The 25,058-nt window shown below is 37.1% G+C and overlaps 1 protein-coding gene across 4 annotated transcripts in view; it reads right to left on the minus strand.

The window, feature by feature from the left end:
- Positions 1–11,752, minus strand: part of Apc (APC regulator of WNT signaling pathway) — a 121,179-nt gene extending 109,427 nt beyond the window's left edge. For all 4 annotated transcript variants that reach the window (XM_071612341.1, XM_071612340.1, XM_027927630.3 and 1 more), the window contains exon 1: positions 11,423–11,752. The gene's annotated coding sequence lies outside the window, so the exon portion shown is untranslated. The remainder of the gene's footprint in view (positions 1–11,422) is intronic.
- Positions 11,753–25,058: the final 13,306 nt, after the last annotated feature.

Consider the following 25,058-nt stretch of genomic DNA (forward strand, 5'->3'; position numbering starts at 1 on the left):
CCCAATGTGTTATTCACAATATCAAATATTTTGATTTCTCTAATGAAATAAAATATCTTCTGCCTCTTTCCCTTGGGAGTTTTGCAAATAATAAGAACTAGTCTGATCTAAAAAAAAAAAAAAAAAGTTAAACCACAGCTTAATTGTTTACCTTTCCCAGGTATTCCTATTTATACTATAAAAGGGCATTAACAAAAGGAATACTTCATTTATTCCACTTGTAGAAACAGCATATCAGGCAATTTGGACCTACTATCCCTTCAAAAGCAATTTGAAGATTGATAAGATATCAATCTTCTTAAAAGCAACAAATAACTACTAATGTAGTGAGAAATGACTAACCAGCTCAAATCCATTAGAAGTCAGGTGATCTCAGCTTTTGCCTTTTGAGTTTGCAAACAAGCATTTAAACTTTGATGTTTGTTGCCTGCAATACAGAACAGGGAGATGAAGGGTGAAAACACTGTTGGCTGTAGGCTGAGATTCTCAAGGGCTACACTCCTAGAATAAAAAGGAACCAAGAGACTAAACAGTGTTTTCCACTAGTATAATAAAACACATTCGATAATCAACTTACAAAGAGAAAAGTTTTGTTTTGGCTTGCAGTTGTAAAAAGTTTCTAATCCATAATCTAGAGGCTTCATTGCTTTGGATCTCTGGCAAGGTAGCACATAACAGCAGCAATGCATGGCAGAGCAAACTTTCACCTCAGAAACCAGGAAGTAAAGCAAAAAAGGAGAAAACTTGGACCTCAAAATTATTTTCTATGGGACGCTAACAATGCTAACGATCTCCCACCAGAACGCACCTTCTAAAGGTTCTACTACCTCCCAAAGCACAATGCTGGGACTAAGTGCTTAACACATGGATCTCTGAGGAGGCTACCCATATTCTAACCATACAAAAACTATGCAGTTAGGTCAGATTTAAGTTTCTAGGTGGCCCAGGAAAGTTAAGATATGAAATTTGATTAAGATGGTCTTATACCCTCAGGCACTTGACAATAGCAAGTAAATATCTTCTTTAGAGAAACATTAACTTTATCATATATCAGATTAGTTCTACAACAGCAAGTAATCAGATTCACAGAGACTGGGAAACACTGGCATTAAGAAACAGCAAAATAACTATGTTATTATACTCAAGAAGATAAAAGTCAAACTTTCTTTAATTTTTATTTTTTTACTATTGCCTGGACTGAAAACTATAAAACATACATATAAAACTATAATATAGATTAAAAAAATTCTAGTACTGTAAAATAAAATAACCTAAATCAAGTACTTACTAGATGAATAAGCAATAGGTAAAACAGGTGAAAAACGAACTTTGAAAATAAAAAAAATTCAAAATAAAGCCTCGAGGAAAAAACAAAGGGAAAAAAATCATAAAAGAGGGTTAAAGACAGATAAGATGGTCTTAACATACTAACTTGGAATCCCAAAAGTATGAGAGAGAAAATGAGGCAAAGGTAATATCTTTTTTCTTTCTTTATTTATTTTGTAGCATTGGAGATTGAACCCAGGGTTGCTTTACTGAGCTACATTGCCAGATCATTTTATTTTTTATTTTGAGACAGTGTTTTGTCTTGCTAAGTTGCCAAGGCTAGTCTGAAATTTGGAATTCTCCTGCCTCAGCCTCTGCAGTAGCTGGAATTACAGGCATGCACCACTGAGCCCAGGAGGTAAAGGTACTATCTGAAGAAACTATGGCTAAAGAATTTCCAGGACTGATAAGACACCAATTCACACATTCCTGAAGTCCAAAGATTAAATGTGTATGTACAGTATAGTGAAAACAACAGAAAAGAAAGATAAAGTTAAAAATCTTGAAACCAAAATGATAGGTACTTTAAAAGGAGAAATATAATTTAAGTGGAGAAACACAAAGAGCTAATAATAAGGGATAGAATGAAGTAAGCATCAACCTAGAATGTGCTGAAAGAATATAAACTGTTATCCTAGAAATCTATATTTAGAAAAAAAAATCCTTCAAGAATGAGATAATATAGCTGGGCTCAGTGGCACACACCTGTAATCCCAGCTACTTGAAAGGCTGAGGCAGAAGGATTACAAATTCAACCTGAGCATTTTAGGGAGACCTTGTCTTAAAAAAAAAAAAAAAGTGTGGGTAGCTCAATGGAAGAGTGTTTGCCAAGCAAGCAGGAGGCAAAAACAAACAAGTAAACAAAATCAAATGAGGTAAAATAGACATTTTCAGGCAGACTAAATAAAATTTTAAATGAAAATGATTCTAAGTGGAAGAGTAAAGGAAATGTTAAATATGGTAATACATGAGTTAACTGACACAGAATACTGACAGTGTAAAAGAATAGTGAGGGAAAAGGAAAATAGGAATGAACTAAAATGCACAACAACAATATTATATGAGTAGTGCTGCAAGTAAATAGAATTCACTTGCATCATCTTGGAAATAAAGTTATTGGTTAATATTAAACTTTATGGGGCTGGGGATGTGGCTCAAGCGGTAACGCGCTTGCCTGGCATGCGGGGGGCGCTGGGTTCAATCCTCAGCACCACATAAAAATAATAAAAAATAAAGATGTTGTGTCTACCGAAAACTGAAAAATAAATATTAAAAAATTCTCTCTCTCTTCTCTCTCTCTTTTTTAAAAAATTAGACTTTATAAGAAGTATATTGTGATTTCTAGAGTCACTAGTAAGAGAAGAGGGAAAAAAAGGTCATAACCTCCAAATAATGAGGGGAAAAATCTGAATGATGAAATGGCCAGTTAATCTAAATAACTAAAAGGAAAGAATTAGGGAGGGGTGGGGGCATGGGGATAGGAAAGATGGTGGAGTGAGACAGACATCATTACCCTAGGTACATGTTCGATTACATGAATGGTGTGACCCTACTTTGTGTACAACCAGAAGTGAAAAATTGTGCTCCATTTGCGTACAATACCCCAAACAGCATTGTGCTGTCATATATAACTGATTAGAACAAACAAATTAAAAAATTTAAAAAAGAAAGAATTAGCAGACATCACAAATGTAAAGTATATAATATGATTTAAATCCAAATATGTCACATAAAAGACATCTAAAACAAAAGAATATAGGAAGTCTGGAGGTAAAAGAATGGAAAAAGACATGCTCATGCAAACAGTAATAAAGAGAAAGCTGGAGTTATATACTAATCCCAAACTAGATTCTAATGCAAAAAGTACTACTTGAATAAAAGAGGAACGCTTCATAATATAAATTCACTGAGAAGACATCATTATTACGCATCTCTATGCAACCACTAGCACAGCCTCAACTGTATAAGTTGACAGAAACTACAAGGGAAAATCAAATCTTAATGAAATATTTTCACATACTCTTCTGTAATTAATAGGAGCAAACAAAAGATCACTAATGATACTTAAGAGCTGAAATACAGGGTTAACAAACATGACTTACTTACTACACACACTAACTACAGAGAAGAAAAGACAATAAATAATTGTCCTTTTGTATCCATGGAGTCTGCATCCCATCAATCAAAAATATATATAAACAACTGTACTGAACATGTACAGAATTATTTCTCTTGTCATTATTCCCTAAACAATTCAGTATAACTATTAACATAAAGATTACATTGTATTATGTATTATATGTAATCTACAGATAGATTTAATGTATACAGAGGTTGTGCATGTTAAAGGAAAATGTGCCTTATAGGAGAATGAAATTATGGCATTTGCAAGTAAATGGATGGAGCTAGAGAATATTATGCTAAGCGAAATAAGCCAATCCCAAAGAACCAGAGGCCAAATGTTCTCTCTGATATGTGGATACTAATTCATAATAAGTGGGGAGGGGAAGAATAGAAGTATTTTGAACTGGACAGAGGGTAATGAAGGGAAGGGAGGAGGCATGTGGGTCAGAATGATAGTAGAATGAATCATACATTATTACCCTACGTGCATATATGATTACATGAACTATGTAATTCTACATCATGTACAACAAGACAAATGAGAAGTTATACTCCATTTATGTTTGATATGTCAAAATGCATTCTTCTGTTGTGTATAAATAATTAGAACAAATTTTTAAAAAATGAGAAACTGGGCTGGGGGTATAGCTCAGTGGTAGACAGACTGCTTAGCACATGTGAAGCACTGGGTTCAATCTCTACTATTGCAAAAAATAAAAATAAAAGAATAAAAGAAGGGGTATCAAATTATAAAAACTTTCCACTAAGAAAACTCCCATTCTAGATGGTTTCTCCGCTGAATTATTAACAAATATTTATAAAGAAATAATTCCAATCATACACAAATTCTTAAAGAACAAAAATGAGTATCATTTCATTTTTTAAGGCTAGCATAATGTTGATTTCAAATCCTGACAAAGATAGTGTAGGCTCTTTCACATGTACATCATTTCATGACTTAGCCCATTACTTCATTCATTCAGATCTCTTAGCTCAAAAGCTTCTCAAAAAGCCCTTTGCTTACCAGCCCATCTAAACTAGCATCCCATTAGGCTTTCTCCTCTGAGCCTATTAATTTCAAAGCTTACATACTACCTGATATTATTTGTGTGTATGTGTGTGTGTGTGTGTGGGGGGGGTCCATGTATAATGTTTTTTTGACTATATGCTTCCCACTGAGATTTAAGCTCAAAGAGAGTACAGACTCTGTTTTGTTCACTATTCTTGCCACTCTACCTGCACATAGCAGACTCAAAAAATCTGGGTTTTTTTGTTTGTTTGCTCAGTTAGTTTTATACTATCCAGGGTCTTGCATATACTAGGCAAGCACTCTACCACTGAACTGTAACACCAGCCTCTAAAAATCTTTGTTAAATAAATGACAACTGTGTTTGTTCAGCTTTAGTGACTGAGAAAAACAGACAATTCTCCATATCCATGGGCTCTTGAGTTCAACCAACAGTATATAATAAATATTTTGGGGAAAAATATGTCTAAATTTAACTTGCACAGCCTTATTCCCCCTCTTGTCATTATTCCCTAAACAATATAGTTTACTATTTACATAGCATTTATTGTATTTGGTATATGCTGAGTATCCCTTATCCAAAATGCTTGGGACCAGAAATGTTTGGGATTTTGAATTTTTTAATATTTGCATGTGCACAAGGATGAGACCTAAGTCTAAAAATGAAATAACTTATGTCTTATATACACCTTAAACACAGTCTAAAGGTAATTTTATGCAATATTTTTAGTGCACCTCTTGAGTACAACCTATCACATGAGGTCAGATGTAAATATTCCACTTGCGGTGTCATGTCAGTGCTCAAAAAGTTTTGGATATTGGAGCATTTCAGATTTTAAATGTTTGCATTAGTGATGCTGAACCTGAATTATAAGCAATCTAGAGGTGATTTAAAGTATATGGAAGAATATGATAGGTTATATGCAAATACTATGCCACATTATACAAGAGATTTGAGCATTCACAGTGGACCCTGGAACCAATCTCCTGAGGGTGCCAAGGGATGACTCTAATGGCAAAAACACTCCTAAAATTCAGAAAGGCTTTCAAACGAATTCATACTCTATTAATTATCAGAACATTACATATAGGCTTTGGTGGTAGGGCTACATAATGTACCTAATTCAGGGTTCAACAACAACTGTTGTATTAGGCACAAAATCATTCATAATTCTTTCTATAAATGATTGTACCGTAAGTCAGAGTATTCTACACATTTAGACTTTAAGAACATAAAGATAATTAAGACAAGGTGAATTAATGTATGAGATAAAGAATAATACAGTCTGTTATATATAATAGAGGCATAGAATATAAAATATGGCATAATAGAGGAAAATAGGTGTTTAGAAATGGTTTCAAGAGTGGTGATATTCAACAAATACTTGAAAAATCAAATACAAAAAAATTCTTCATTTTTCTGGGTGTGGTGGCATATACCCATAATCCCAGCTAACTTGGGAGGCTGGGCAAGAAGACAGCAAATGCAAGGCCAGTCTGGGCAACTTTGCAGGACCTATCTCAAAGAAATCAAATAAAAAAGAGCTAGGGATATAGCTCAGGGGTAGAGTACTTTCCTAGAATGCTTGAGAGCATGGGTTTAATTCCCAGGACTTGGGGGGAAAAATATATTTTTCATTTTACTTTGTATGTGAAATAAGGGTGCTGTCTGAAAGTACTACAGTAATTTGCTATCATGAGACAGGGTGGCCTGAGAATAAAACCAAAACAAGGGAAATGACAGAGCAGACCAATTAGAGAAATTGGGCCAAGTCCTTCATTTCACGTGAGCCACTGGATTATATCTTAGCTAAAGTTTAACTATAAGGAAGTAACACTTCCTTTTTTGTTTAAGCCAGTTTGAATTTGTTTTTCTGCAACTAAGAATATAATACAGATGAATCCCAGTGAATTCTTTCAAAAGGCACACTATTTCAGTGTGTAGTGGCATATTTGAAGGGACAATTCAAATATTCAAATTGAAGGGACAATTTTTTGTGGACCATTCCAAATATCACAAGACACTTACTGTGTTTGGCTTCCACTCACTAATTGTCAGTGGACCTGACAGTTACTATGACAACCAAAAATGTTCCCTACATGTCTCTAATTCCTAAAGGGAACCACAAATCTATTTCATAATAGTTGTTACATATCACTGTTTCTCATAGTGGCTTTACTGGGTATGCTTAATGTACTTAACATCGATCTTTAAAGAATCCAGATATTCTAATGTATCATTCAAATTTATTATAATTTTACATATGAATCCATTTTAAACAGTCAATTATGATTATATGAATATTCGGTCAAAATTCTTTGTTTAGCTTACATCAACTCTTGGGTAAAAGTTTACTATTGCTGTCTGAGAATTCTTATTAAAACTTACTTCTCAATACAATACTATAAAAAGTATGTCACTAATACTGTTACTTTCTCTTCAGTCATTTGCCTTTTTCCTAGACTGAAATGCCACATATTGGTTTTCCTAGCTTCCCTACAACCAGGTGATAGACATGCCAGGATGGACGTCAGATACAGACTTTCTGTTATAGGTTTTCTTGCCTAATCAAGAGATGAGAGGGCAAACTTCCATTTGTCTTTGTTAGCTGTCTGACAACTATGATGCCTGAGTAGAAAGAGCCATCGGCAACTATGATGGGACAAGTACAAAGGTCAGCACACTATAAGGATAGTCAAATTTTTTTTTTTAATTTTTTATTGTTGGTTGTTCAAAACATTACAAATTTCTTGACATATCATATTCCACACTTTGATTCAAGTGGGTTATGAACTCCCACCTTCACCCCATACACAGATTGCAGAATCACATCAGTTACAAAAATTTAAAGATGGAAAACATCTGGATCCTTGATAACATCACTGTTCAGTTGACTAACCATGGACTCCTTCAACTCTAAACTTCTTTTTATGTGAGACACTGTTTAAATCTTGGTTAACTGAGTATTCTATAACTTGGGGCATAATATAAGACATATGCAAGATCTGACCACTGATTGACAATGGAAGAACCACTAAGATGACTGCAAGGTTTTTAAACTAGGTGGCTGAGAGACAGGTGGTTACAAAAGAGAAGTCAGGAAGAAGAGGAATACAAACACACACACATATAAACACAGGAAGTGAGGGTAAGTGTAGGATACAGATAAAACTGATCCAGTTTGGCCGAGTTAGACTTATGGCAGTAATCTTAAGAGATACATGCCAAATAGTAAAAATGGGAAGTAGAGTTACAGAAGCAAAAAACAACCACAGACATAATTTATAATCATAAAGACAAAAAGGATGTGATCACCAAGAAAATACAGTGAAAAGCATACAGATTCTTGAAGACACTTATTACCTTTGTAGGATCCATTCCACCTCTCTGCACTATGCTGCACTCCTTATTTTTAGAAAGGATTCATTCCATTGGCAAGGCCAGTTAGAATTCCGTCCCTCTTAACAAAGATATTGTTACAGGCTTGGCGGCATGATCTCCTGTTTGTTCAGAGTAGAGCTAAGGATTTTGGGGAAAGGTTAGGAGAGAAGCAGCCTCTCTCCCTTTGAAAGTAAATGGAAAAAGCTATAACGTGAACATTGCTGGTGGCCATCTTTTTGAAGCCAATGTGAGCATAAAGCCCAAATGAGAGAACAAAATTGAGAGAGTAGAGGAGACATGGGACTTTAGCTCCAGTGACATGATCTCTGAACAAACAACACTTCAAGTCATTTCTATCTGTGTACTTACAATTACATGAGCCAATATATTACTTCTGCTCTTAAATCCTGTTTGCAGCCTAATTGATAGAGGGAACAGCTGTGTTTAGGGGTAAGAACAAAGTCAAGAGAGTGTAGGAAATGTGAAGAAGCTTTCAGAGAAACAGGGAATTAAGAAGTACAATGTAGCCAGGTGCGGTGGTGCATGCCTGTAATACAAGTGGCTTGGGAGGCTGAAGCAGGAGGATCGTGAATTCAAAGCCAGCCTCAGCAACAGTGAGGCCCTAAGCAACTCAGTGACACCCTGTCTTAAATAAAATACAAAACAGGGCTGGGGATATGGCTCAGTGGTCGAGTTCAATCCCTAGTACCCCCCACCAAAAAAAGAAGTACAGTGTAGAAGAACCAAGAAATTAAATCATCTTACTACCATAGAATGTATTTCACAAATGGTCTAAAGAAATCAAAGATAACGGAAGAAAAGCTGTTGGATTTGGTAATTAGAAGGCCACAGGTGACTTTTAAATACACCAATTTCAAGAGTAATGGAAGTCATGATGAAAAGGAAGGATGAATTTATTAAGAACTCCACAATGTACTAAACAATTGAATGGACATTTAACAGGTATTAACTTCTTCCATACTCACTGGGTGAACTTAGGTACTTTATAAAAATAGTTTGAGTAGCAATATGACCACAGCCACAAACTACTAAGTGGTTTTAACAGACTTCAAACACAAGATTAAAAGATTTATCTGGCTCAAAGTCAATCTTCGTCCCACTATATCAGGCTTCTGGAATGAAAAAAATGAGTCGTTAGGGAAAAAAATAAAAATTTAGTGGCATAGCAGATTCAAAATTCAGAATGGTCTGCTAGAGTTGAGAAGTATACAGCACTTGCATCTGGTAGCCCTGGAAAAGGCATAAGCATGTATGTAGTTTAGAGAGGGAGAGATTGAAGGTGGATAAGAAGTGATAAAGGCAGTTCTAGAGAGATGGGAAGGGATGATCATGAATACATCTGGAGGGGATTGCTGATGAAAAGAAAAGACATTTCCTCTTCTAAGATATGAATAAACAAGGGGATAATATTAAGAAGAAAACTGGGTAGTAGAAGATGTTTTTTTCTTAATGCAGGAAGAAATCAAGTTATTTGCTATAAATGAGACAAAATGGAACACAACACTAAAGACCCAGCAGAGTTCCCAAGTTGGTATGAAAACTAATCAGTATTCTTTATGTAATTGCTTTTTGGAAACCCTCAGGATTTCAGGGATCAAACTGATAAAGATGATGAGACTTATTCAGGACTGGGGACTAGAAAGGTTAAAACTGCAGAAAGTGAAGAATTCCACGCCATCAATAAAAACTTGGTAAAAACTGATTATCCTGGTTACATAGGGAAGCAAATGGCATCATCAGTAGGCAAACGGATTGGATGAACAGACAAAGAGGTTTCATAAAGAGAATGAAAGGGAAAACAGCTTCTTTAAGAGTGGAATAGTGAGAAGTTTTAATGAAAGTTTGTGGTCAGAGAAGTTTTGACACAGAGCTTCAAATCATTTTCCTAGAAGCAGCCAGCCATTGATTGGTGCACGGCAGTTTCAACTTCCCTATTGTCCTTTCAAATGAAAGAACAAAACTGAGAGACAAGATCTAATATGCAGTCTTGGGATGTGGAAAAGTGAAGGTTGCCAATAAACAAATGAACTACAAGAATCAAACAAAAATATTTCATATTAGAAATGGAACAATTCTATCTCTAAAATTATAAAAGCCCACACATTTGCAATCTTAAAGGGCATACTATATCTCATATATATGTACATATTATACATATATATATGTTGGTTTTTTTGGTACCAGGGATTGAACTCAAGGGCACTTAACCACTGAGCCACATTCCCAGCCCTATTTTGTATTTCATTAGAGATAGAGTCTCACTGAGTTGCTTAGTGCTTTGCTTTTGCTAAGACTGGCTTTGAACTCCTGATCCTCCTGCTTCAGCCTCCCAAGCCACTGGTATTACAGGTATGCACCAGGGTACCCCGCATTATTTATATTTTTAAGCACACGTCTATGTTTTCCGGGCTCAATACCTAATCCAATTACAGGAAAAGATGAAATAATCAGTCACAGCAACTTCATCTACTACCACTTTGATTCTACAGTTTGTACTTATAAACCCTGGCAAGGTACCACATAATTTATCTAGGACAGTTTCTTATATCAATAAATTGCGATGAGCCTTGCCATAGCAATAAAGAAGGGAGAGAAGAGACTGGCACAAACCTAAATTTTACAGAAAATATTAAGCATTATAGGAATTGTCAAGCAGTAGCAACAATTGAGAATACAAGCAATTTGAGAAGTTTTGAGCTTAAAAAAAGTTTTTTTTTTTTCTATTTTAGTCCCTCTAAATGTAACAAAGGGTCTGTACAAAACAGGATTCTAAAGCTTCAGTGTGCAATCTAAGCCAACAGTGAATAAAAGAATGAATCACATATCTTTTCTCGGGTCGTTATGTGATATCTTACATTTATAAGGTCTTCTTTTTTAAAGGGAACATAACAAGTACCAATTCTTTCATTGGATCTACAAAACCCAGCCTCAAAAGTCCAAAATTTACTACGCTGAAAAAGATTAATTATTTAGATGACCAATCACTTGCCATTACCAGCACTATTTCCCTACTCTGCATGAGTTCTAGGAGTCAGTCTTTCCTAAACCATCCCAGTCTCCGGTAGACTTGATTTCCCTAAGGTGAACAGAATTCGCTTGCCTCTGGAATACAAGCCTTTTTCTTTGTGACTCCAAATGCCGGGCGTTCCAATAATCTTCCTAGATAGAGAGCTAAAAACTTTGAAAAGAAGCGATAAGGTCGAAACGAGGAAGATCGCGAAGCGACGGAAACTGGAGGGAGGGCGACCCATCCACCTAACGCGAACCGGGCACAGTTCTCAGGGACTAAGCTTGCTCAGCAGACAGGAAAGGTGAGGAGGGCAGAGGGCATCACAACCGTGGCCCACCGTATGAGAATGAAGAACCTGTGAAGCCAGAGGCCAAGCGGAGGCCTAAAAGGGGGCGCGGGAGGGAAGGGGGTGGGACGTGGAGACAAGAGAGCCGCAGAGCCCGCCGAGCCCCACAGGGTCCGTAGCGCTGCGGGGCACAGTAGAGGGAGCTTTGCCAGGGCGGGAGACGCCAAAGCTCACAGCCTCACTCACCTGCCAGACTTTCGCCCGGGGGCCAGAAGGCTGGGCTCTTCTGCCGGTCACAGTCCCTGCCGCCGCCGGAGCTCCAGGACCGAGAGTCGAGGATGGTACAGAAGCAGGCAAAGCGGCTACGGGACCGGAGCCCAGGGAGACGTACATAGGGGGAGCTGGGGGCCCGGGAAGGCAACTCCGTGCTTCACCTTCCTCACCGGCAGCCAACAGCGCTTCCCGGGAACAGCATCGCGCCAGCCTCAGTCCGCTGCTCCCGGGCCTTTGCCCGAAGCTCCCCCCAAGCAGTGGCGGGGTTTCCGGCGGCCACACTCCGCCCCCTCGCTACTTGGCTTCCGCCATCTTGTTGGAGGCGGGAAGAATGCAATGCGCACGCGCGAATGCTGGCTGGCGTCCCGCTGTCCCGGGGCCCAGGAGCCGGAGCGCGCAGCCGCGTGGGCCACTTCGTTCTTTCTGCGACGTCCAGTTTCTCATAGTTAGCTTGTGCTCTTTGGCTGCTGGGGGAGCGGACTCATGAGTTGAAAGACCTGTTCACCTTTCCTGAAGTGTATTGCAACCAAATGAATAGAATATTCTGCGCACACTGCACTCAGTTATTCTGCAGTCATCTACCGACCTCCCACCATATACCAAGCCCTGGCTAGCCCTTGATGATAGATTGGTAAAGCATGGCTCTAGCGTGCCAAAGGAGCACCTATTCTAGTGGAGAAGACTGAGATGAACAAGTTCTTGTTTTGTAATTGCCCCCCTAACTCCCTCCCTAGTTCTGTTTCAAAACATACCTCTTCAGGAAGTCCTCCCAGCTTGTCTCTGTTTGATCAGTGTTCTACCTTGCTTTACCCTTCCAGCTTAATTTCATTCGGCATTAACAATGTCACTAGGGTTTCTGTTATGTACTAAATATCTATTCCAGGCTCTATGTTTACAGCAATAAGGAATATAAATGTATGGAACCCATAAGTATTGGGGATATACTAGGGCAGAGTCTTTAAGACAGAGGGAACAACAAAACAGGCAGTTGGGAATGAGTCTAGTGGGTAAGAGCCAAAAAAGGTAGACCTTGTGGACATTGCTAGGAGGTATGGTCAGGAGGAAGTGGGGACCAAATCAAGCAGGGGCTTGAGGCCTGGTAAGAAGTTGGGATTAATTACAAGTGTGCCCTCTAACTTGTTGCTGCTGTAACCTGCTACTCCTTTTCAATCATTTCTAGTTCCTAACTTCCTCTGCTTTGTACACGTTGATTTGACTTTTTAGAAGACTTTTCTCTTGTTGTTTTTATGTTAAATGTGTTATCTTCTAGAGTACTGTTTCAATGTCACTTCAGAAACACCAGCATTCCTAAGTAAGTATCCCTCCTACCTTCCCTGTTATTCTCTTTCATTATACCTTATTTCTTCCATGGCACTCAGGATGTTTTTAAATTATGTACTTATTGTTTCTTTACTGTCTACCCACTAAATGGTTAACTCATTAAGAGGGGAAGATGCTTTGTTTACCAGTGAATACCCAATGCCTAGCACCATGCCTGGCATTGGGTCAGTTAGTAAATGTCTGTTGAATTAATGAATGTAAAAGTTTATCAGTATCTTTTGACCCAGCTATCCCACTCCTTGGTCTATACCCAAAGAACTTAAAAACAGCATACTATAGTGACACAGTCACATCAATGTTTATAGCAGCACAATTTACAATGGCTAAACTGTGGAACCAACCTAGATGCCCTTCAGTAGATGAATGGATAAAGAAAATGTGTATAAATACACAATGGAATATTACTCAGCAGTAAAAGAGAATAAAATCATGGCATTTGCAGGTAAATGGATAGAGTTGGAGAAGATAATGCTAAGTGAAGTTAGCCAATCCCAAAAAACCAAATGCTGAATGTTTTCTCTGATATAAGGAGGCTAATTGATAGTGGGGTTGGGAGGAGGCACATGGGAAGATTAGACAAACTCTAGATAGGGCAAAGGAGAGGGAGGTGGGGAGGCAGTAAGGGGGTAAAAACAAGATGGTGGAATGAGATGGACATCACTACCCTAAGTACATGTATGATGAAGACACAAATGGTGTGAATGTACATTGTATACAAGCAGAGATAAGAAAAATTGTGCTCTATATATGAAATAAGAATTGTAATGCATTCTGCTATCATATATAACAAATTAGAATAAAAAATTTAAAAAACATTTTTTAAAGTTTGTCAGTATCTAAGTAGAGGTGTGCTATGTTGGTTCGTCTTGGTTTTTAAAATTAAATTTAAGTCACTTTCTATTCATATGTCTTCTCGATTACATTTTAAATAGAAACATGAAAGAGAAAAACAATGGGATAGAAAAGGGTGGGTAAGGCAGTGGGCAGAGATTATATTGCTGTTTGTAGGTATGGGAGAAAGAAAGCTTTAAATTAATGGATACATCCATCACATGTGCTATGTACTGTGCTAGATACTTTAAAAAATTTTTTTTATACTTTTATTTTATTTATTGATTTTTATGTGGTGCTGAGGATCGAACCCAGGGACTCGCATGTGCTAGGTGAGTGCTCTACTGCTGAGCCACAACCCCAGCCCTGTGCTAGATACTTAATTCTCACCACAACCCTGCTAGATAGTTTTAATTTGTTTCTAAAAGAGAAACATAATTTTGTATTAATTCGATAAGTAAGAGTAATGTCTAATACTTATTGCCTTATTTTTCACAAAAATAAAATAAATTTGCTTTGTTTTTACAGAAATATGGTAGGACTATTGTTAAAAGACTTTTAGGTAGTTCCATTTCCTGACAACATGGAGTAGATAAATACCAGATACACCCTAATGCTTTAAACAATTAAAAAAAAAAAAAAACCTTGACAAAATATGTCAAACAATGTTTTTGAGGAATTGGACAACTGGCAATGAAGAATAGTGACAAAGGCAGGTACAAATATCTTGAGTTTCTCTCTCTCTTTTACTCTGAGGGACGCCAGCTATTATCAGGATCTGAATCCTGCCAATAATGTCATGTGAGAACTGAGAAGTGGATTCCCCAGTCAAGCCTTCAGATTGTGATATCACAGCCTCACCCAGCAACTTCATGTCAGAACTTTATTTATTTATTTTACATTTTCAATTTTATTTCTTAAAATTGTGTTTCTGTATTTTTTAAATTTTTTTTATTTCTTACATACATGACAATAGTGGAATGTATTACATTCATAATTATCCATTCACAGCACAATTTTTCGTGACTTTGTATATAAAGTATGTTTACGCCAAATTATGTCATTATACATGAGCTCTTTTTTTTTGCATTACAATTCTTAATACACCTTTATACCATAATTTATCATATCTCTGTTTCATGTCAGAACTTTAGGCAGCTACATTTTGGCATAATTTTAGAGAAATAGATTAATATTGGAAGGCAGTTATGAGGAGGTATGAATGAATTCCATTTCTAATCAAAGTGGTCATAGAAAAGGCTTGAGGATCTTCTATCATGAAGTCAGTTACACATTTTTATTCCTTTTCTTTTTTCTCTTTAGCCTGTATCAACTGTGTGTGTGTGTGTGTGTGTGTGTGTGTGTGTGTGTGTGTATGTGTTGGAGATAAAACCCAGGACTTCATGCATGTCAAGCATGTGCTGTGTCACTGAGCCACCCCCCCATCCCATATCAGCTTTTCATTCATAATACAATAAATTGCTTTTATTTATTTGTTTATTTTTTGGTACTAGGGACTGAACCCAGGGATGCTTAACCAATGAGCTACATCTCCAGCACTTTTTATGTTTTATTTTGAGACAGGGTCTAAGTTGCTGAGGCTGGGTATGAACTTCCAATCCTCCTGCCTCAGCCTCCTGAGTCACTGGAATTATAGACATGTACCATGTCACATGGCAAATTGTCCTTTTAAAAGCTACCTATTTTTTAAAGTTTTACAACTAAAGCAACTGAATATAATAAAGTAAGCAGCCAGAGATGCTGTGCTTTTCTATTTAATGATAGAAAAGAAAGAGAGAGAGAGAAAAAAAAAAAAAAACAAGACAAAACTCCATCTGTATAGAATTTGATAATTAGCCACATCCAATTCCTGGATATCTGGCTTTAAGTGAAATTGAGCATAGTGATATTTATTTCCCTTGACTTTCTTTTACTGAAAATGCTATTTATCCTTCTAGTATTAAAAGGAATGACACCAATGCAATTTGAATATTAAGTTACTGAAAGTTTGTCTCTTATTTTCTATTACCAAAGTGTGGTGTATATATAGTAACAAATTTAGAAATTCCAGAAAATACCAAGAAGAAAATAACTCACCAGGGGCTGGGGCTGGGGCTCAGTGGTAGTGCACTTGCCTGTCATGTGTGAGGCACTGGGTTCGATTCTCAGCACCACATATAAATACATAAATAAAATAAAGGTCTATCAACAACTAAAAAAATATTAAAAACAAAAAAACCCTCACCATTTAAGATAACTGTTAACATTTTGATTAATGCCATTCTAGATTTACATTAAAGTAATTTTACAATAAATATTTTTAAAAAAATAGAATCTTAATGAATGAAATTTAATGAAGAAAGTCAAACTTTTATTAAAATTTACTTGTATTTCCTTGTACAGTTTATGGTTTGGCTGATAACATCAACAATTCAGCCCTAACAACCAGTCTGAGTAACTCAGAGGAACACCCCACAAGACCAAAATGTCCTAGCAGCAAGTAGAGAATAATGAGGTTCAAGGGAAACAGCATATGTTTGCACCCCCTCTCCCTTTATGCTGCCATGCTGCCCTAGAATTTGTGGTAAAGGAGTGACTCATAGATTTGTACCAGGATCTTTTTTATTATTATTAGTTCTAATCAGTTATACATGACAGTAGAAAGCTTTTTGATTTATTGTACACAAATGGAACCAGAATTTTTTGCTTCCCTGGTTGTGCATGAATCACACCATTCATGCAATCATACATGTAAAGATGTTCATCTCATTCCACCATTTTTCCTACCCCCTTATCCCCTCCCCTCCCCTTTGCTCCATCCAAAATTCCTCCACTCATCTCATGCCCTCCCCCTCTTATGGATTAGCATCCACTTATCAGAAAAAAACATTAAGTCCCTATTTATTGGGGATTAGCTTATTTTGCTTAGCATGATGTTCTCCAATTCCATCCATTTATGTGCAAATGCCATAATTTTATTCTCTTTTAATGCTAAGTAATATTCCATTGTGTATATGTACCAGTTTCTTTATCCATTCATCTACTGAAGGGCATCTAGGTTGGTTCCACAGTTAATAATGTGAATCGTGCTGCTATAAATACTAAAGTAGTTGCGTCACTGTAGTATGCTGTTTTTAAGATCTTTGGGTATAGACAAAGGAGTGGAATACCTGGGTCAAATGGTGGTTCCATTCCAGTTTTCTAAGGAATCTCCATACTGCTTCCCAAATTGGTTGCACCAATTTGCAGTCCCTCCTGGCAATTGTACTAGGATCTTTAGTGGGCTGAAGCCATCTCAAAGAAGTGAGAGTCTATTGTGAAACTTCAGAAATTTTATGAGTTGACCATTACTAAAAATCAAGTGATATAAAATTATAATCCAATGGGATATGAAAATGGTAATAATTACTCAAAACCTATCATTTTAAAAAATTTTATTGCATTTTGCTATTTCCCATGTTCCTGATGTTTCTCCATCTATTGTATCTGTATGGTAGAAATATTGTGAAGTGTGCTGGGGCTCATCTTTTCATAACTTGGTTCAGTGATATGATAGTTTGAAACTGGCCAGGGTGAAATTATTTACACCAGAGAAATCAACAAATGCGCCAAATTTGGGCTTAACTTATTATTTTCTTAATTATCTAGTTATGGATAAAATGTTAATACTATAGATTAAACTTAAAAGTGTGTCATATCTATAACTGCTACGCTATGAATAGTGCAAAGATTGAGGCAATATTCTTCTGGTATTCAAACATTATCAAATTCATTCAAATCACTCACATTATTGACAAATGAGTGAAGTTCCAGTACATATCTTTGTTGTTTCATTTTTATTTTACTCATTAATGTCAGTGAAAATATCATACAAGATTCTTGTTGAAACTATACTTGGGATTTACAATGATAGGTTGGTCATAGTTACGAAAGCTTAGCAAAAATCAATGAAACATTCTAAGAGAATCAATTGACTATATGAAATTCACATGAAAGAATATTGTATATTTTAATATTTATAAACTATGTACTATAGATTTTTTTCTTTTTTTTTTTTTTTTTTGGTGTGTGTGCCACAGATTGAACTCAGGGGCTAACACATGCTAATCTCATGCTTTTCCACTGATGGTAGCTGTAAAATTTGAAAGAAACTCTGTGTGTGTGTGTGCGCGCGCGCGCATGTTTCAAAGAGCTGGCTGTTAATCATTTGTCGGTACATTATTGATTAGGAGCAAATGCTTCTTTTTGCCGCACTTGCCATAGCTCCTAGCTAATCCTTTTCAGCTAAGCATCTGCAGATGAATAAATAGGGAAAAGAACTGATAGAAAAACAAGAAATTTGGGGGAAAGGCAAAAGAACATAGAAGGAAAGGAAAAGGAAAAGAAAGTTCTCCAGGCCCGTCTTGTGTATCCGATTTCCCTTCTGTCTTTTATCATTTTTTATCATCAACTTACCATCTTTTACCATCAATAAACATTTAACCTCTGAGGCGGAAGATCATTGCCCAACATTTTAGGACTGGGGGCAGGGGTCACAAATGTATCAGAGATTAGCTGGTGTTAGAAGCCAGGACTCTCCACCAACAATGACCATGCTGACTTTTGGTCAGGTTTTTTTTTTTTTGAGGGGGGAGGGTTTATTTGTTTTTTGTATTGAACATTAAAAAATTAAGATATAACTTACATACAGTAAAATCTGCCATGTTAGAGTATAGTTCTATGAGCTTTGACAGATGTATCTAGTTATGTAACTATCACCACAGTCAAGATAAACAAACAATTGCACCATCCCCAAAGGTTCACATGTGCCTGGGGTTTAATTCCCCTCCCCATCTCCAGCTGCTGACAACCACTTATTTTTTTTACCCCAGAATGTCATATAAAAGGAATTATGTAGCAGGTAGTCTTTTGAATCTAGTTTCTTTGACTTACCATAAGGCATTAGAACTGCCCACACGCTATTGCCTGCGTTGATAGTTCGTTTCTTTTTACTGCATTATATGAATATACCACAGTTTGTTAGCCTTTCACTGATTGAAAAACATTCGGATTATTTTCAGTGTGAGGTAATAATAAATAAATCCACTATAAACATTTGTGTATAGGTTTTTGTTTCTTTTGAGTAAAAACTTCCAAGAGTGAGCTTTTGGGGTTAATGGTAAGTGTATGTTTGATTTTATAATAAATTATTATTAATACAAATTAATAAAATAATGCTGAACATCTTTTCATGTGCTTCTTTGCCACTAATGTATTTTTTGTTGAGATTTCTGTTCAAATTATTTTGCCTGTTTTTAAATGGAATTTTGAGTTTAGAGATCTCTTTATGTATTCTGGATATGTCTTTCAATGGATATGCATTTTAAAAATCTTTTCTCCTAGTCTATACTTTGTATTTTTATTTTAACAATGCCTTTTTTTGTATGGATCATGTTTTTGGTGTCCTATATAAAGTTCTTTGCCTAACTCAAGGTCACAAAATTTTCTTCTATGATTTCTTTGATAATTTTTACAATTACAGGGTATACACTTAGGCCTGTCATCTACATTTAAATTAATTTTATGTATAGTACAAGGGTCGAATTTCCTTTTCTTTGCATATAGATAGCCTATGATCATTTTTGAAAAGACTTATCTTTCTCCATTGACTTGCCTTTGCATCTTTGCTGAAAATCAATGGACCATATGGATGTATATGGGTTGTGTTTGAATTTTAAAATGAGACTTTCTATGCCAGGGGCTCCCAACTATACTTCTCTGGGGAGGTAAAGGGTATCTCAGGGGCCACAGATACCTAACTCCCTAGTTCCCAGGGATGAGTAAATTCTCACACAAGAACCCTGGAGGAATGCTTAAGATTAGGCTTATTCTACCTTGAACTGGAGGAGACAAACTATTGTCTGATCACTAGCTACTCTGCTCATTCTAATCCTCATATGCCTGAAAACAAGACAATGTTGAATATAAGGACACCCTTCATTTTTTCTCCAATAAACTGATTTGAAAAAAGCTTTTAAGGCCATTTTGAACATAATGTACACATCAAAAGATACAGATAACAGTCAAATGTCTCTTTTTAAATTTTTTGTTATGATTGGTAATTATTTATCAAAAACCTCATTATATAAAATGATACATATATTTAAGAATGTTGCAGAGTTGGTTTTTTTCATGCATATCCTGATGCAAGTTCCTCACATGCATCTTTGACAGTAGAATCTTTGCTAGCACTAGAACCACTCCTGTATCATTTATCCCAGTTTTTTCAGAACACATCAGATTTGCTGCCTTCAATGCGTGTTATTTGAAATATTGATGTTGAGAGCCACAGCCGAAGGGGCCCCAGCAAACTTCCAGCTGCCGGCTGATGATTGGCTCACAGCGGCCCCAGCAACATCTAGCTGATTGGCTCCTCTGCGGTGATGCTCATTGGGCTGTTTCCCTGCCCTTTCAGACCACGGAGCTGCTCATTGGGGGACTTTTTTGGCTCCGCCCACGTGACCCAGCCAATCGGCCTCAAGAGCAGGAGGATTGTGGGAGGTGGAGAGAAGCTTGTGGGGGAGAGAGAGGCTTGTGGAAAGCCGGTGGTGGCAGTTGAGGCTCTGAGGGTTTTTCCTGAGAGGCTGTTTTGTTTGGCGTGTGTGGTTCTAAAAATAAAGTTAGTTTCTTTTGACAAGTGGCTCCTGATTGTGCCCAGCCAGACTGCGGCATTTGGTGGCTCGCACGGGGAGCGACTGAGGGTAAGTGAAACTGCTCGCCCCTGAGGGCAGGGCGAGAGGATGGGTAGCCATTTTAAGATTCCTCTTTTATTTTGCTTCACTTTTGTTTTAAGTTGCCTGTCCCTGGAGATGAGTGAGACGGAAGAAAAACCGCTCACATCTGAGGAAAAACTATTTACATCTGAGGAACAGATAGGGAGAAAGGACAGATGCACATGTCAGGAGGATAGAAAGGCTATAATGACTTTTTGTTGTTCCCTTTTTATTTCATTCTGTCTCGGTTTTGTTTGGCGTCATCTTGTTGGGTTGTATTATAGTAGAAATACGGGATCAGAAATTAGTAAAAAACAAACTGAAAGAGTGTTAAGTAAATTGTTAGAGGAAGGAGGCATCTCAGTAAAATCAAGAACAATCAGGGCATACGTTGATACAATACAAAAATGTAGCCCATGGCTTTTTAAGGAGGAGTTGTTAAATATATCACAATGGAACCATCATGGTGAAGATTTAAAAAGAATAGAAAAGAAAAGCCCAGGGACTCTGCCAGTTGGCACATTGCCATTGTGGACGTTCCTATCTTGTTTGCTTAGTCCAAAGCCTTCAGTTCAGACAATGGTAGAGGAAGGAGAAGACATAATGATTCAAGTAAAAGAGAAGGTCTCTCAAGTTAGACAGAGAAAGAAAGTGTAAAACTAGAAGAAGCTATAAATTTTCATAAAAAGTTCCATGTCAATGCTAATACTTTACAAAAGCATTTTAAAATAACTAAGGAACAAGCTAGACAAATAATAAAACAATGTCAAAATTGTGTGACCTTTTTACCACAAGTTAATCTTGGAGTCAATCCTAGAGGATTGATACCTAACCATATTTGGCAGATGGACGTCACACACTTGCCAGAATTTGGAAAATTAAAATATTTGCATGTTACAGTTGATACTTCTTCTGGATTTTTGATGGGCTCCCTTCATGCCGGAGAAAAAACTAAAGATGTTATAGCTCATTGCTTACAAAATTTTGCCACTGTGGGTGTTCCAAAACAGTTAAAAACAGATAATGCCCCTGGTTATACTTCTACCTCTTTTAAACAATTTTGCTCAACATTTGGCATTACTCATATAACAGGAATCCCATACAATCCACAGGGACAAGGCATAGTTGAAAGAGCTCATCAAACTATTAAAATGTACTTATTAAAGCAAAAAGAAGGAATTGGGAAGGGGTATATATCCCCCAAAGATAAACTTAAAATAACCATTTTTACTCTAAACTTTTTAAATTTGGATTCATCAGGACTTAGTGCTGCGGAAAGGCATATGTGTCCAAAAAATGTGCATAAGCCCAAGGTACTTTGGAAGGATATTCTAACAGGACAATGGAAAGGTCCTGACCCAGTAATTGTCTGGAGTCGGGGGTCTGTTTGTGTGTTTCCACAGGGAGAACAGCAGCCGATTTGGATTCCAGAGAGATTAACCAAGGTCCTGACCCAGTGATTGTCTGGAGTCGGGGGTCTGTTTATGTGTTTCCACAGGGAGAACAGCAGCCGATTTGGATTCCAGAAAGATTAACTAAAGCGATTTCTACAGACCAAAAAGAAGATGATTTGGCTCAAATCCATAACAACTGATATCCAAAACTCCAGTTTGGCTATTCTTACATCTGCAACAGAACCAGGATGCTTTTTTCAATATCTATTTTATTATTGCCCTTTGCCATATCATGAAGTTCTATTTTGTTTTTTGAGCTCATACAGACCTAGGTTAATGTTTTGCTGATCAGTTCTATTTTTTGACTATAGAGTTTTTAAACATTGCAATGGAGATTTCACCTGTAAAAAGTTATAAGGCCTTTACTATAATGTTATGTGTTGTATGTATTATATTATGTGTGCACACTTGTGTTTTGTGTTATATGTTTGAATGTATGTATGTCCATATATCATATATGATGAGCGCTCATGATAAAATGGATCCAAATATTTTTTTTTCACGTGATTTATATGGTTTAATTTAAATTGGGTAAACAACTGTTGAGGATTGTTTTAATATGTAAACAAAAAAGAAGGTTAACAGATCTGTTTGTTTACTTTCACCTTTCCTTTTCATTATATTTAATAATTCTCTTAAAGATAATGTAAATTGTTAAGAAAATTGTTTTCTTTTAGTGCCTTCTAGAATGTTACATAATTTTTTCTTTAGCCATTATTGCCAGAATTCCTATCTTCATCCCAGTGCTGGTGAAGACAATGTAAATTGTTAAGAAAATTGTTTTCTTTTAGTGCCTTCTGTAATGTTACATAATTTTTTCTTTAGCCATTATTGCCAGAATTCCTATCTTCATCCCAGTGCCAGTGAAGACAATGTAAATTGTTAAGAAAATTGTTTTCTTTTAGTGCCTTCTGTAATGTTACATAATTTTTTCTTTAGCCATTATTACCAGAATTCCTATCTTCATCCCAGTGCTGGTGAAGTCAAAGATAAAACCAATCTACAGCTTCTACAATAGCCATCACTGAACTGCTTGCAGAACTTGCCTGGACACATTGTGAGCTCACCTGTATGCATTGTGAACTATCTGTTGGTGCAGCGACTTGTGGTAGTGTTGGGGTATTTTTGCTGATGATGTCATTGGTGGTACAATTTTTCCAAAAGGAGCCGTCAATTGGCTTGGTGTATCTTCCTCCCTTCTGCTTGTCATGATCGTCCAGCTAAAATTTGGGGGCCAACAGAGGTGAGGCAAAGAACCTCACCCCCCCGCTGGTACAAAGACCTCTCCACAGGTGTGGCTGTATACTGGACCGGTAGTCAGTGACGGGTAAGATCCAATTGCAATGGTACCAACCTAAGGACCATATGTACTATTGGACAACCTAAGGCAGGCACGGTCCCTAAGCCACATGCTTGTTGTTTAAACAGAGAGGGGGAGATGTTGAGAGCCACAGCCGAAGGGGCCCCAGCAAACTTCTAGCTGCCAGCAAACTTCCAGCTGCCGGCTGATGATTGGCTCACAGCGGCCCCAGCAACATCTAGCTGATTGGCTCCTCTGCGGTGATGCTCATTGGGCTGTTTCCCTGCCCTTTCAGACCACGGAACTGCTCATTGGGGGACTTTTTTGGCTCCGCCCACGTGACCCAGCCAATCAGCCTCAAGAGCAGGAGGATTGTGGGAGGTGGAGAGAAGCTTGTGGGGGAGAGAGAGGCTTGTGGAAAGCCGGTGGTGGCAGTTGAGGCTCTGAGGGTTTTTCCTGAGAGGCTGTTTTGTTTGGCGTGTGTGGTTCTAAAAATAAAGTTAGTTTCTTTTGACAAGTGGCTCCTGATTGTGCCCAGCCAGACTGCGGCAATTTGAATGAAGCTATCTTCAGCAATTTTATCACAACCCACAAGTACCTATTTCACATATTAAAGTAGTTGGCATTTTTATTCATTGTGAACCCATGCATTTGTGATTTCTAAATCATAATTATTTACAATGTTGTTGCTGTTGTTTCAAAAACAAACATACTTTGGAATTATACTGTGCCTCTTTCAATCGCTCCATCAAGGGGGATGGGAGGAGAAAAGAGAGGAACGTAAGGCTATAAAAAATCCTAAAACTTGGGGCTGGGGTTGTGGCTCAAGCAGTAGAGTGTTCACCTAGCATGTGTGAGGCACTGGGTTCGATCCTCAGCACCATATAAAAATAAATAAAATAAAGGTATTGTGTCCATCTACAACTAAAAAGTATTAAAAGAAAAAACCCTAAGCCTCAAAGTGTGGGAGATTGTGCAAAAGGGAATTGAAAGATAAGGATTGATAGAAGTAGTTTGGATTAGGCAGAGAGGAATAAAGGGAGTGGTGGTATGGGGAGAGGAAGAATAGTAGAATGAATCAGACATTATTAGCCTATGTATACATATGATTGCACGATCAGTGTGATTCTACAACATGTGCAACCAGAAGAATTAGAAGTTATACTCCATTTATGTATGATATGTCAAAATGCATTCTACTTTCATGTATAACTAATTAGAACAAATTTTAAAAATTAAGGAGTAAAAATAACAAAAAAGAAAGATAAGGATTGAAAAATGGGATAGAGTCCACTCCTAGGAATGCCTTCTTAGGACAGGATAGTGAGCCCTGGAGGTTGACTAAATCATGATTGGCTACCTGATTACCATAGTCTGAGATCCTAGTCCCCAAAGCCCCCAGAATTTTTTTTTTCTTAATGAGACAGAGTTGAATTAGATATTTCACCAATATACCTGTTTCCCTTGAATTGGGTCTATACAATATTTTACTTGATCATCTGTAAATCGTTGGCTTTATTCCTGCCTTCTGGAGACCTTCTAATAATTTTTTGACATTCAAAGTTGTGAGTGTTTCCTCTTTCTTATGTCTGTATGAAAGGCAAGTTATTACCTCTCTTAATATTCCTGGTCAGGAAGTCTTCTTTGTAGAGTAAATTACACTTTGCTTTCTGAGGTCCTTTTTACTTTTGTTTGGAAGATTTCCTTTTGTAAATAGCTCAATTGTTATGGGTTCCTCTGAGTCTCTCTGCCCTATTCCATTGCCTGTGTTTTGTACAAAGTGTGTGTGTGTGTGTGTGTGTATTGAGATGGATACGGAGCTGGTGTGAATGTTTGCATTTGGACATATGAATTAGAATCCAATCAAGAGACAGATACCACATGGTAATTTGCAGAGCAAAAGTTGAAATAAAGAATCATTAACTATAATA

Source organism: Marmota flaviventris, chromosome 5, assembly GCF_047511675.1.
Source record: "Marmota flaviventris isolate mMarFla1 chromosome 5, mMarFla1.hap1, whole genome shotgun sequence".
NCBI classification, from domain to species: domain Eukaryota; kingdom Metazoa; phylum Chordata; class Mammalia; order Rodentia; family Sciuridae; genus Marmota; species Marmota flaviventris.